This window comes from Phascolarctos cinereus, unplaced genomic scaffold, assembly GCF_003287225.1.
Source record: "Phascolarctos cinereus isolate Bilbo 61053 unplaced genomic scaffold, phaCin_HiC Scaffold_726;HRSCAF=1367, whole genome shotgun sequence".
Lineage (NCBI taxonomy): Eukaryota > Metazoa > Chordata > Mammalia > Diprotodontia > Phascolarctidae > Phascolarctos > Phascolarctos cinereus.
This window is the reverse complement of record NW_027556098.1, coordinates 137,892,875-137,906,326: the sequence shown is the minus strand read 5'-3', so window position 1 is coordinate 137,906,326 and position 13,452 is coordinate 137,892,875. Positions and strand designations below refer to the sequence as shown.

Here is a 13,452-nt window from a genome sequence, read left to right as displayed (position 1 = left end):
TTCTCAAAGCCCAATATTACAGGGTGAAGGCCTAATAAGTGCTTAGCAAATAACCATGGATTAATTGATTGATAGCTAAAATCTTCTTTACCTCCACCCAGTCATGCTTCTTAGTGGTCCAGTTGTTCCTAATGCTAAAAATTGAACCATTAGGCTGTCATCAATTTAACTTAAGCCTTTGGCCTCTGTTAAACCAGCTTTCATTCCCCTCCCATTTCAAGGTTAACCTTTAGGCTGGTGTCATTCATCTACAGGTTTCTTGAAATTACTCTATATAGCATTAGTTTTGTATTAGCAAAGAACTAGAAATAAGTAGATGTTTATACGTTGAGGAGCAACTAAAATTGTTTTACACCAATATAATGGAATATCAATGTGCTGTAAGAAATAAATAAGATGAATACAGAGGAGCCTGGGAAGAAGTTTTTGAACATCTATAAAGTTAAAACGGAAAAAAGGAAAGAAAGAAGGAAGAAAAAGAAGGAAGGAAGGAAGGAAGGAAGGAAGGAAGGAAGGAAGGAAGGAAGGAAGGAAGGAAGGAAGAAGAAAAGGATGGAGGAATGAATGAAACAGGTATTTATTCACTACTATGTACCAGATGCAATGATAAATGTTTTGTAAATATTATCTCATTTATTTGATTCTAGAAAAAAACCTGGCTGGTAGGTGCTATTATTAACTCCATTTTATAGTAAAGGAAACTAAGATGGGAAGAGGTATAGTGACTTACTTAGGGTCACAGAGCTAGTAAGGGTCTGAGATCAAATTTAAATTCCAATCTTCCTGATTCCAGACTAGCATTGTGTCAATTACACCAACTAGCTGTCTCTAGGCAAAACAAAATATACAATGAAAATTATATAAATTTTTAAAACTAATAAAACTGAGCATTGCATAGTTATAATAACAGAGACGAAGTTGTGGTGGTTAGCCTGGGAAAGAGGCAACTTGGAGAAAAATAATAACCATTTTTTCAAACACTTAATGCTTGCACATAGAAGAGACATGTCAAAGAAAAAACATTAATACTGTATTCTGAATTTCAGCACGTCTGCCAGAAATAATTTTTTAAACACTTATCTAATAGTCAATCAATTTCTTTTTGAGAGGGGAAGAGAGAGAGAGAGAGTGACACACAGAGAGAGACAGAGACAGAGACAGAGAGAGAGAGATCCAAAATTCCAAAATGCCATAGTCCTCTATGCCCTCAGATATGCCTTATTACCCCAGGATAATTTGAGGTAACATTAATAGGAAATTTGAAAAAGTAAAAAAAAAAAAGGTGATGAAGTTGGTAAAAGGCAGTTTGGCATTAATATTCACTTATTATCAAAGAGCTGAACTTTATCTTTGAGATTACCTACTCCAAATTTCTATCTCATATAGTGATTCTCTCTATCACACATCAACCAAATGATTTTCTGTCGTCTTTTTGATAATATTTAGTTAGGGGAAATTCACTACATTTCAAGATGGGGCATCAATTTTTTTTAATAGCACTAATTGTTATAATTTTTTTCTAAGTCAAAAGAAAATCTCCCTCCTTAAAGCTTTTTTTTTTAATTGTATAAGAGGAATGATGTCTTTTCTAATATTCTTCCTGGTCTCAGTATCATGAGAATGATAGCAGTTGAGGGAACAGAATTCTAAGCTAAGGTCTCAAAGCCTGATACGTATATTTTTTTTCATCAAAAGCCTTGGCCAAAAACCTCCTGCAGTGAAATGCTAGCAGCCACAATAAGTACAGGCAGCTGCAATTTCCCAAATTTGAAATTTAATTTCTCAAATTGAAAATCCACTTACATGTTAGGATGAAGTAAAATGCACACTGGTCCCAGGGAAACAAGGGGAGATTTCTCAGAGTCTGAATGGAAAGAGGGGAGAAGGCAGAAGAAATGCAGCCTTGATTCTCAGAATTATTCTGTGTGATTAACTAAACCATAGTCTAATTTCATTTTTTTTCATCACAAGCTGAATTTCTGTACATAGATTTAGTTGAAATGTAGATGTTTCAAGTCTCTTTTTTTCCTCCCTATCCTCCAATTTGAGGAAAAATAGCCAATCTTCCCCTCTTATCTAATCTAAATGGGACTCATTCATCCTGTGCTTACTGAGAAATGTCTGCTTTAATATTCACTTTTATATGATCTGTATAGCTTCCTGATCAGAGTAAGGCATCCTTTTAAGTTGCTGATAATCTTGGCCATTTTTCTGGGAATAATAAACCAGCAGTCCTACAACCTGCCCAGTTCTATCTATAATATACTGGAATGAAATTATATAGATGGTGGGGAGTTGGAGGAGGAGAGGAAGGTGGAATGTGCCTTGAACCCTATTCTGGAGAAGATGACCAAGATAGAAGAGAGAAGTAGTTTTAGAAGGTTTAAAGGATTTTCTCCCATAGTTCCCTGTGTTATCCCTAAGAAAGAGCTTACTGAATGAAGTTCTTTAAGCATTTAATAAAATTGGACTTTACTAGAAAACAGAGAAAGACCCCCACACACACCTCCCTCATTGCATCCCCACACACGCCACAATTTTAGATTCTTTACTTTGAATTTTGAAGAGTTTTTTTTCTCTTTGCTTTTTTGGGAACCTACCAGTAGGATGCATGTAAATTATACCTATATTAATTTGTACATTCATGTTTCTTTTGTATTGTTTTGTATCACTTTACATTACATTATTTTGTAACCCCCAAGTGGGGATAATCTTTATCAATTGAATTATTTGGTTACACAGAAAATGTCACTTTACAACTTTTCAGGGAATTCTATCCAATTCTACAAGCATGTACTAAGACTACTATGTACAAAATGCCAATCTAAGCACTGGGGATCCACAGGCACACCGAGGCAGTCCCTTTCCCAAAGGACCAAACATTCTACTGGGGATAAGACATATACAAGTATAAATAAATACAAAATATATTTCAATAGAGAATAGAAATTCTAATGCTAAGAATTGAGAAGATCAAGAAAGTGCTCATATATTCAGAAGTGGTACCCATTTCAGTTATTCTATGAAGGGTAGAGGAAGAAGGAGTTCATTCCAGTCATGGCAGACTACTTCTTAGAAGGCAAGGAGGGGGAAGAATGCTGCAACCCAGGGCTTAATCTATTGTTTGAATAACTGTCTAGACTTAAGAAAGTTACAGAAAAATATATTAATAATGCAGATTAAAATCAAAAGTGTATGTTTACAATTTTTCCCCAAAGAAAACCTGGCTGTTAAACATTTATCAGCCCAACCCTGTGTTGCTCCATAAATAATGATTGAGCTCAACAGGGGTACAGGAGAAGGCTTAGGGAATGATATCATCACCATACTGGGGGATTGGTAAAAGTGGGATAACAACAATAAGAATAAAAATTGAAATTAATATAGTAACAGAAATTTATGTAGAGCTTTAAGGTTTGCAAAATACTTTATATCCAAATGGTTCTAAACAAATTCTAGAGTAGCATAACCCACAAAAAGATAGAGTAAAACAAATTGCCAGCCCAAGACAACCTGGATGGTTGATTGGAAAGACATTTTGCACCAGATTGGACAGGAGCGCAGTCTAGCCTGGGCCACACAGGGTGCACAGGCAAAGGCCAGACCTCAGGGAACCTGGAGCAGTCCTCAGGGAATTTAATGAAGGGGAGCTGTGGTGGTTTCCAGACTTCTCAACCCATAAACAATGAAGATAACTTAGAAGGTCAGTAGGAAAGGTCTGTCAGACCTAAGTGAGAGAAGAGCTCAGTCCATTCCAAGTCCCACATACCCAGGTGGTGACTGCTTCTGGAGCTCTCAGTCCATAGACAGAGGTGGGATTGAGCTGCTAATGAGAGAGGGATAGCAGGGATCTCTTTGCTTGCTGGCACTGAGGCAGGATGCTTTTGCTTTTCCTATGCTTGGATATAGGTCATATTTCTGGGTGGCAGTCCTGGGGCAAGGAGGAGTGCTGGCATTGTGGAGCTTGTGGTGGCAGTGGAGAGAGAATCCTCCTCACAGTACCAAGGCAGAAAAGAGTGCTTGCAGTCATTCATAGACCACAGCACAGGCCAGGAAAGGAGTAAACACTTCGCCCTTGATTGTAGCACCTTGGAAGAATGGAAAATTTACAGGTCCTTTGAAGTATCTCTGAAAACAGCTGCACAAAACTCCCAAAGCTTGGGAAAGTACATTCTCTACACTGGAAGTAGAACCATACCTTAAAAAAGAGTTTAAAATTCAAGTGATTGGCTGGGATCACGAGCAAACTGCACAAAAAAAAGTCAGACCATAGAATCTTTCTTTGGTAACAAAGAAGATCAAAAGATACAACAAGAAGAAGACAATAAAGTCAAAAATCTTATGTCTAAAGCCTCCAAGAAAAATATGAATTGATCTTAGGCCATGGAAAAGCTCAAAAAGAATTTTGAGAAGTAAGAGAAGTAGAAGAAAAACTAGGAAGAGAAATGAGAGTGATGCAAGAAAATCATGAAAAACAAGTCAACAGCTTGCTAAAGGAGACCCAAAAAAATACTGAAGAAAATAACACCTTAAAAAATAGACTAACCCAAATGGCAAAAGACATCCAAAAAGCCAATGAGGATAAAAATGCCTTCAAAAGCAGAATTGGCCAAATGGAAAAGGAAGTCCAAAAGCTCACTGAGGAAAACACTTCCTTAAACATTAGAATGGAGCAAATGGAAGTTGGTGACTTTATGAGAAATTGAGACATTGTAAACAAAACCAAGAGATTTAAAAAAATGGAAGACAATGTGAAATACCTTACTGGAAAAACAACTGACCTGGAAAATAGATTCAGGAGATATAATTTAAAAATTATTGGACTACCTCAAAACCATGATCAAAAAAAGAGCCTAGATATTATCTTTCAAGAAATTATCAGGGAAAACTGACCTGGTATTCTAGAACCAGAGGGTAAAATGGAAATTGAAAGAATCCACCAATCACGTCCTGAAAGAGATCCCAAAAGGGAAACCCCTAGGAATATTATAGACAAATTCCAGAGTTCCCAGGTCAAGGAGAAAATAGTGCAAGCAGCAAGAAAGAATATTATTATGGAAACACAGTCAGGATATCAAAAGATGCAGCAGCTTCTACATTAAGGGACCAGAGGGCTTGAAATATGATATTCCTGAGGGCAAAGGAGCTAGGTTTCAATCCAAGAATCACCTTCCCAGCAAAACTGAGTAAAATACTTCAGGTGAAAAATGGACATTCAGTGAAATAGAGGACTTTCAAGCATTCTTGATGAAAAGACCAGAGCTGAATAGAAAATTCAACTTTCAGATACAAGAGAAGCATGAAGAAGTAAACAGGAAAGAGAAATCATAAGGGACCTATTAAGGTTGAACTGTTTACATTCTTGCATGGAAAGATGATATTCATAACTCATGAAAACTTTGTCATTATTAGGGTAGTTGGAAGGAAAAATTATATGGATAGATAGATAGATAGATAGATAGATAGATAGACAGACAGACAGACAGATAGAGAGGCCAGGGTGAGTTGAAGATGAAGATGGAGAATAAAATTAAGGGGTGAGAGACAATTATACTGGGAGAAGGAGAAAAGGAGTGGTAGAATGGGGTAAATTATCTCACATAAAACAGACAAGAAAAGGCTTTTACAATGGAGGGTAAGTTGGGGAAGGTGAGAGGGAATGAGTGAATCTTATTCTTATCAGATTTGACTTAAGGAAGGAATAACATATACACTCTATTGATATGGAAATTTATCTTACTCTACAGGAAATCAGGGGAGAAGGGGATAAGAGATCAGGGGGATGACAGAAGGGAGGGCAGATTTGGGAAGGGGGGTAATTAGAAGCAAACACTTATGAGGAGGGACAGGGTCAAAAGAAAGAATAGAATTAATGGGGTGGCAGGAGAGGATGAAAGGAAATAATAGTTTTTCACAACATGACTACTATGGAAGTGTTTTGCATGACTACACATGTATAACCTGTATCGAATTGCTTGCCATCTCAATGAGGGTGAGTGGGGAGGGAGGAAGAGAGAGAATTTGGAACCCAAAGCTTTAAAAACAAATGTAAAAAATTGCTTTCAGTTGCAGCTAGGTGGTGCAGTGGATAGAGCACTGGCCCTGGATTCAGGAGGACCTGAGTTCAAATCTAGCCTCAGACACGTAACACTTACTAGCTGTGTGACCCTGGGCAAGTCACTTAACCCCATTGCTTAGCCAAAAAGTGTTGTCACATACAACTGGGAAATAAGATATAAGGCAATGGGGTATAGAAATCTATCCTGCCCTACAGGAAATTAAGGAAGGTGATAAGAGAAGGTAGGGGGAGAAAGAAGAGAGGGCAGATTAGGGGAAGGGGCATTCAGAATGCATGCCATCTTGGGGTAGAGGGAGGAGAGATAAGGGGAAAAAATTAGAAATCAAAATCTTGAGGAAGTGAATGTTGAAAACTAAAAATAAATTAATTAATAACAAAAAAAGCTTAAGGAGTAATTAGGTGAGTTATAATAAACTTAATATGTTTGTTTTGTCCAAAAAATACTTTACATACATTATCTCACTTGAGCCTCATGACGTATCAGTAGAAGATGAATTGGGGAGGAGTGAACAGACTAGTTTGAATGGAAAGAATATGAAGGCTTAGTAATATCAAAAAAGACCAAAATATAGACAGGACCCAGATTGTGGAGGGTTTTAAATAACACAAAAGGGAGTTGTTGAATCTTTTAGAGTTGAAGGTTGACATGGTGAGATCTGTGTTTCAGGTTTATTAGGTTTGGCAGTTATGAGGAAAACAGATTGGAAAGAAGAAAAACTTAATTAGATAGAATGATGAATGAGAGGGAAGTGTCAAGTGTGACTTCAAGTTTGTGAACCTAGAGGGATGGCAATATCGGAAAGAAAAATCAGGAAAAAAAATGGGAAAAAAAAAGATAAGTTCTATTTTGGACTTGTGGAATTTAAAATGTCCATCAGACATCCAAAAGGAGGTGTTCAGTAGAAAGGTGTTTTTTTTTCTTCAGAACTGGGGTTCTGAAGAAAGATTTAGGTTGGATTAATCTTAATTAGTTAATCTTGATAATTACATTGGAGTCATAATCACAGAGATGAAAAGGTTTGGAAGAGTGGTTGTGCAGAGTGGGATAGTGAGTTAATAAGGGATGTGTAGTAGTATTGCCTAGAAGCAATGGGGGCCCAGATGAAGTAGTATATCATGAATTTGCAGTGAACCCAGAAGGAAAGGGGGGAAAATAAAACCTAAAAATGCAACTGTACCATCAACCCTTCATAACAAAATACAGATCCATGCTTTTTTTAGCCAAGAAAGTAAGAATGAAAAGGTGGCTCTGTACTGGATGTTCCAAAAGCCTTAGCGTGGTTTTGAGATGTTAAAGCAATTAATGTTTAAAATTGCACTAAGACTTTTGGGACAACCTGAATTTTAAGGTGAGGGGTAGCATGGTACAGTACAGAGTGAATTGGCTTTACAGAGAGGAAGACCTTGGTTCAAGTCTTATTTCTTCTTCCTTGCTTGTTATATAATGACTGTATGACCCTGTGGAAGTCCCTTAAATTCACAGTTCTCTACATGTTATATATGAAAAAAAAATGATCTGCATTAGTAAATCAAGTTTGTCACCAGGATCATCTATTCACTCGAGAGTAAGGGTTTGATTAAAAGAAGACTTTTGCAAAGCTTATATTTTTAAAGAAAAGTATTTATTAATTAAAATCAACTTGCATTTAAGTTGTAATTTTTTTAGTTTGTTTGATAAATAAAAGTAACATCTTTTATGCCAGAATGTTCACTGAACATTTTTCTTAAAAATCAAATTTTCTTAAAAATTAAAAAAAATATATATTTTCAGGTGCATAGCAATAATAGAATATGTTGAACCTACCTATTGAGTTTGGATTAATCTTAATTAGATAATCTTGATAATTACATTGGAGTCATAATCACAGAGATGAAAAGGTTTGGAATGTAACTACTCATGTAAATTCTACAAATCTAAGCCATAGCTAGAAGGCTTCAGGTTGGCCCTATCTGAAACCATTCAGCTTGAAATGGAAGACAGTGTCACAAGTGGAGCAGTTCAGTATTCCAAGAATGAAGTCAAGAGGCTCTTTAAGGTAGCGTGTACACTAACTTAATACACTCTGTTAAGAGTGAAGCATTGAACAAAAGGCCAGGTGAAGCAGATCTGTGTACAGATCTTAAGGAGGTTGAATATTTGGATTGATGTACATTTTGCAAGAAAATGATAAAATTGTGCAAAAATCATTGATGGTTGCAAAAATTTTCACTCACCAAATATTTAGGAAGACATAAACAAATAGTGGAATTCTACACCAGAAGCTTGCAATTCTTCATAAACTAATAAATAACAAATCTCAATACTACAAATATAAACTTCAAAATATCAATGTAAATTTAACAAAAAAAATTGAAATGAAACTGGAGCTTTATCACAAATAAAATTATCACCCATAATTGCCTAGATATAACATTGATCCACAAAACTTTTCAGACTGATGTTTTTAATGTTTCCATACTAAATACTCATAACCTCACAACTACATGAAATGAAAAGTTTTCAAAATATGGTAATCTAAAGGAAGAATGCAAGACCATATGGGAACAAGATAAAGAATATATCATCCTCATCCTCCTGTGTGACACTGGAGTTGTTCCAAGGAGGCATTCAGTGAGTCTATTGAAGATGAACCTTAATCGCAACATGATTAAATTACAAAATTCAGTCATTTTCTCAACCTCTGCAATAATTTACCAGCCACTAAACATAAGAAAACAAGAACAGGAAAGTGATTTGTCTTAGAACCATTTCTATTTGAGCTCCACTCAACGTAAAATTGAGGAAAATTTTATTATAATAACTTACATCACTCTTTAAGGATTGCAAAGAATCATGCATGATATCTATTTTAATTCTTGTGAAACAAATACTACAGGAATTATTACCTCCATTTTAATGAGGAAGAAACTGAGATTTAGAGAGGTTAAGGGGACCAACTAATTCCTAGACAAAATGGATTGCTTTCTGAATTGCTTTTTCACAAATTCATACTACACATAGTCATTCATAAAGTACCCTCCTCAAATTAACTTCAGAATAGTGATTCACCAAGCAACTGAAAGCATTTCAAAATCTGTCAATGACAGAACATGAAGCAGGGTTTCTCTAGCCTGACTCCTCCACTTCTAGAGACCAGGATCAAGAAAAAAAAAAGCCTAACAAAATAATAGTAGGCATGACAAAGGGAATGTGGATTAGCCTCAGAGATAGGAATACCTGTGTGCATAATTCTACTTCTGACACATATTGACTGTGTGACCTGGGGCAAGTCACCTATCATCTTAGTACTCCCCCAACAGCTATCTAAGATGATAAGTTGCAGATGAGATGCTAATCTTCATTGGAAGAGGGAATTTCCACTCAATGAATCCCTCGTGCCAGTAAAATCAAACTTCTGGACTAAAATAAAACAAAACAGTAAGACAAAGCAGAGACAATATACTTCTTCACCATTGCTTATATTGGAAATTTAAATATAGAACATCTTAAATGAAATGCTTTGGAAATATTTTCTCCGTGTTACTTCATATAGTTCTTAAACATGCAAACCAGCAGGAGATCATCTCTGATATTTGACTATTACCAAAGAAGTTGCATTATCCAATATTCAGTTAAATACAATCAAATTCAAATTTAATCAGTTACATGGAAATACTCATTATATTTGACTGTATTTCTTACGTAATTTAAAAATAATTAGAGTACAATAACTATTAGGTGAGTTCTTACATATTAGTGTTAAATGTTGGAAAATATCATTTGGTCATTTACTTTTTTGAATTAAAAATCTGAACCTAAAATATCTTGGTGACCTTCTAAGTAAAGTAGGAGAATCATATGGTACATTGTTCAATTCTAAATAATTGAATAAAGAAAAAATAATTATCTCTTACTTTAGGTTTTCTATAGTATGTGACTTAAATTATTGTCTATGAGTGACATATGTTTACAAAAAGGTGTATTTAAATGTGTTTGTAGCTATTTGCTCCACTAAAGTCATCCTCTGTTTTCTCATGGTCTGCGGGTAAACTTGGATTCTGTTTGAAGAAGACAAACTTGAATGGGTGCTACAAATTTGGAATGCTGTAAGTGTGGCTTTAATGATGGACAGGTCAATGTTCAAGTACTATTCTAATGAAATTCACACAGACTCATCTCATTAGCAAGAATACAATAATCTTTTTTGCTATAGAAATAACTGAGGACCATTTTCTAAGATGCAAAGGGTTTTAAATTTATATTCATGGTCAGAATATACACACATAAACACATGCAGAATTAAGTTTAGCTCTACATACCTATATGTGTGTAGACACACTCATGTATGTTTTTAGGCTTTTTTCTGGACCTTTAATTTCATTATTTTGGGAAAATCTTGGTTCAGAAACCAACACAGATTGACATTCCTTCTGTATTTTATAGTCTTAGAGAGTTGTTTAGGAATTGAGCAATTACTTGCCCATGGTTACAAAATGGGAAGGGAAAGGAATAAACATTTATGGAGTGCTTACTATGTGCCTGGCACTGTGCCAAACACTTTATAAATATTATCTTATTTAATAATATGTGACAGAATATGGCTCTTCTTGAATATGAGGCTGCTTTGCATGGTGATTAGAGGACCATTCTTGGATTCAAGAAGAAATTATTTCAAGTCCTTATTTGACCACTTAATGTCTCAGGGAGAGGGAGAGGAGTAAAAAAGAGAATGTGGAACTCAAAATAAAAAAAATGAATGTTAAAATTGTCTTTACATGTAATTGGAAAAAATAAAATATTATTTTAAAAAAAACCTTATTGTCTTCCCAATAAAGTACAAAACATTCATCTCCCAGTTTCCACATTCTTTCACATTCCACAGGAAGGGAAGATTCCAAAACATTTTAGGGTATAATTGTTGGGACCGACTGTTATAAAATAACTTTTTTTATCATCAAAAGCTGAAGTCCCAGTGGATCCTATAGGTCCAACTCATCTTCCTTTCACTGGAACTTCAACTTCTCCACTTGCTACATCACTGAAGCTGTCAGTTCTAACAGAACTAAAGTAATCTATATTCATACTAAAATATGTATAATTTTTCATGCCACTAAAATTTCATTACTTGTTGTTCATGTTTTCCTTTCACATAACTGATCAAGGTTTAATATGCAGTTTTCCCTTTTCCCAGGTTTTCGATTATTGTGGGCTATGGGTTTTTTGAGGAAGTGTTTTTTTTTTTGTTGTTGTTGTTTTGATTTTTTACCTCCAAGTAAGCTGGACCTTTGCCTGGTCTATTTTTCATAGGCATCTCTCTTTTTTTCTTTTTTTTTTTTTTAAACACAGTTATTCTGGTTAGAAGTTGAAGGCTACACAATAACTTTAATTCTGTCATTTCCAGTATAAGGCCTATCACATTTCTCTTGTTCACCCATGCTTCATGCCATAGAAGAGCTTCTAGGTAACCCACTGTTTGCTAAAATTTGTGTTGAATTTTGAATGACCCTTTGAAAATACAGAGGATTTTCATTCCTTGGGTGTTGTATCATTTCAAGGAAGATGTCTTGGTTAATTATAGGCTTTTAGTTCTTTTTTTCTTTTTTGATTATTCAACACTCTGTGTTGTCCCTAATTAAGTGGCTGAGACTGTGATTTGGATTCTTCCATGTTTAAAGATCCCTTTTTCAATTCCAAAACAAATAAAATATTGGGTATAGATGGCCTGGAATTTACTAACTCCTCTTCATCTTCACATCTTCCTAGTCCCTTGTTTTTTCCTTTGCTTCTCACTGGCAGACTCAAAACAGGTTTGTGCTTATTGCTGTTAAAAATAATATTGATGCTCTTATTCATAAGGGCACGCCCAATTGTTTCTTTGCTGAAGCCCATTCCTGTTACGTGCTTCAGAGACTTTTCAACAACTAGCTCTTGATAGACACCTTCATATTTTCCTTCAGGTTTTGTTATCTTTTCTTTTTTGAAAACTTTCCTTTTTTGACTCCCTCTAGTATTCATGCTGAGATTACTTCTAGAATCACTGCTACCTCCTTCAAATATCTTAGTCTTTCTGCTCTTTGAAATTTCTGCAATAACAACTGTTCTCTGCTTTTCAAATTCATCATTATCACCTGGAGGTTTGCAATGTCTTTTGCCAATCATATTCCCTGTTATCCACTTGGATATGAGACACACATATGTCTATCCAAAAGATACAAAAGAAGTTGTTTGTATTGTGTTTTGACAAGATTCTGTTACTTCCATTTTTTAGTAAGGTGTTCTGCCTCACCTCCAAGGATTACAGTGTTTGAGTCATTCAAAAGCAGGAATCCATTTTTATATCAATGATGCCCAAGAGCTTAACTTTGGATCCAGGTGGTGTGTTCAGGCTAATTTTTGACATGTAATTAAATTCTACTGCTGTGCAACTTATATGGCCATCAGTCATCTGCAAGCACAGCATCCTTGGTGCAATGTGACATTCTTCATTATCCTTTGGGGCAGAAACACTGAGGATTTTTTGAATCTATGGAAAGCATGGGTCTTTAAGCCTTCCTACCTTTCTGCCCTTAATGTCAGTGGGAAGGAATTTCTTGCCGATGGTTCTTAAATCTGCATTGAGGGCAATCAGGGTGATGTCATTTATATTAACTTTGTCAGGAGAACATTTGCAAGCTTCAATTCCTTCATCTGAAAAATACCAACCTGCCTGGGACAGCACCACATTCAGAATTTCAGCCCTGGCAGCTGTCTGGCTATGGGGGGGGGGGGTGAAGTGGGGCAGAGTGTGAGGAAGGGGAGAGGAAAGAGAAGATCTCAGACTGCAGACCAAAAAAAAATGAATATGAGAATAAAAAATAAAATATATATAAAGTTATAAGATAAAGCAGAGCGTAGTGTATTTAATCCTTATTTTGGAGACATGGACTGTGTAAACTGATATAAAATGTGGCCAGACAACCAAATATTATAAATTATGCTTTTCATTATAATGTCATCACTCATTATTGCACAAATAGGGAAGAATTAGAGAAATGGACATTGTTTTGGCCAAATATTCTTAATACTCCTATTAGAAACCACAGAGTCAAAAATGCCTCGGACTTTTACTGTCTGTGTGATCTTATTAAAGTCCCATAAAATGTAAGTAACCCTACACAATTCATTGCACAATAGTTCCTGATCCTCATAGATATAGGTTATTTCTTCACAGAGTTTCATCCACCAGTGACATCATAGGTCTGAACTTCCTCTCAAAAAAGGATGGGGATGATGTTGGTTTAAGTGGAATAATTTTTCATCAGAAATTGCTAAGTTGCTATCACTAAATTGGCACTGGTAAATCATGGTCCTTGTTAGCACTTCAAGTGTTTGAGAGACAGCAAGCTAAAACCAG

General features: G+C 35.5%; 1 pseudogene; it reads right to left on the bottom strand.

Annotated features, from left to right (window-relative positions):
- Positions 1-10,042: 10,042 nt before the first annotated feature.
- LOC110203420 (tudor domain-containing protein 3 pseudogene) lies at positions 10,043-12,789 on the bottom strand (annotated as a pseudogene).
- Positions 12,790-13,452: the final 663 nt, after the last annotated feature.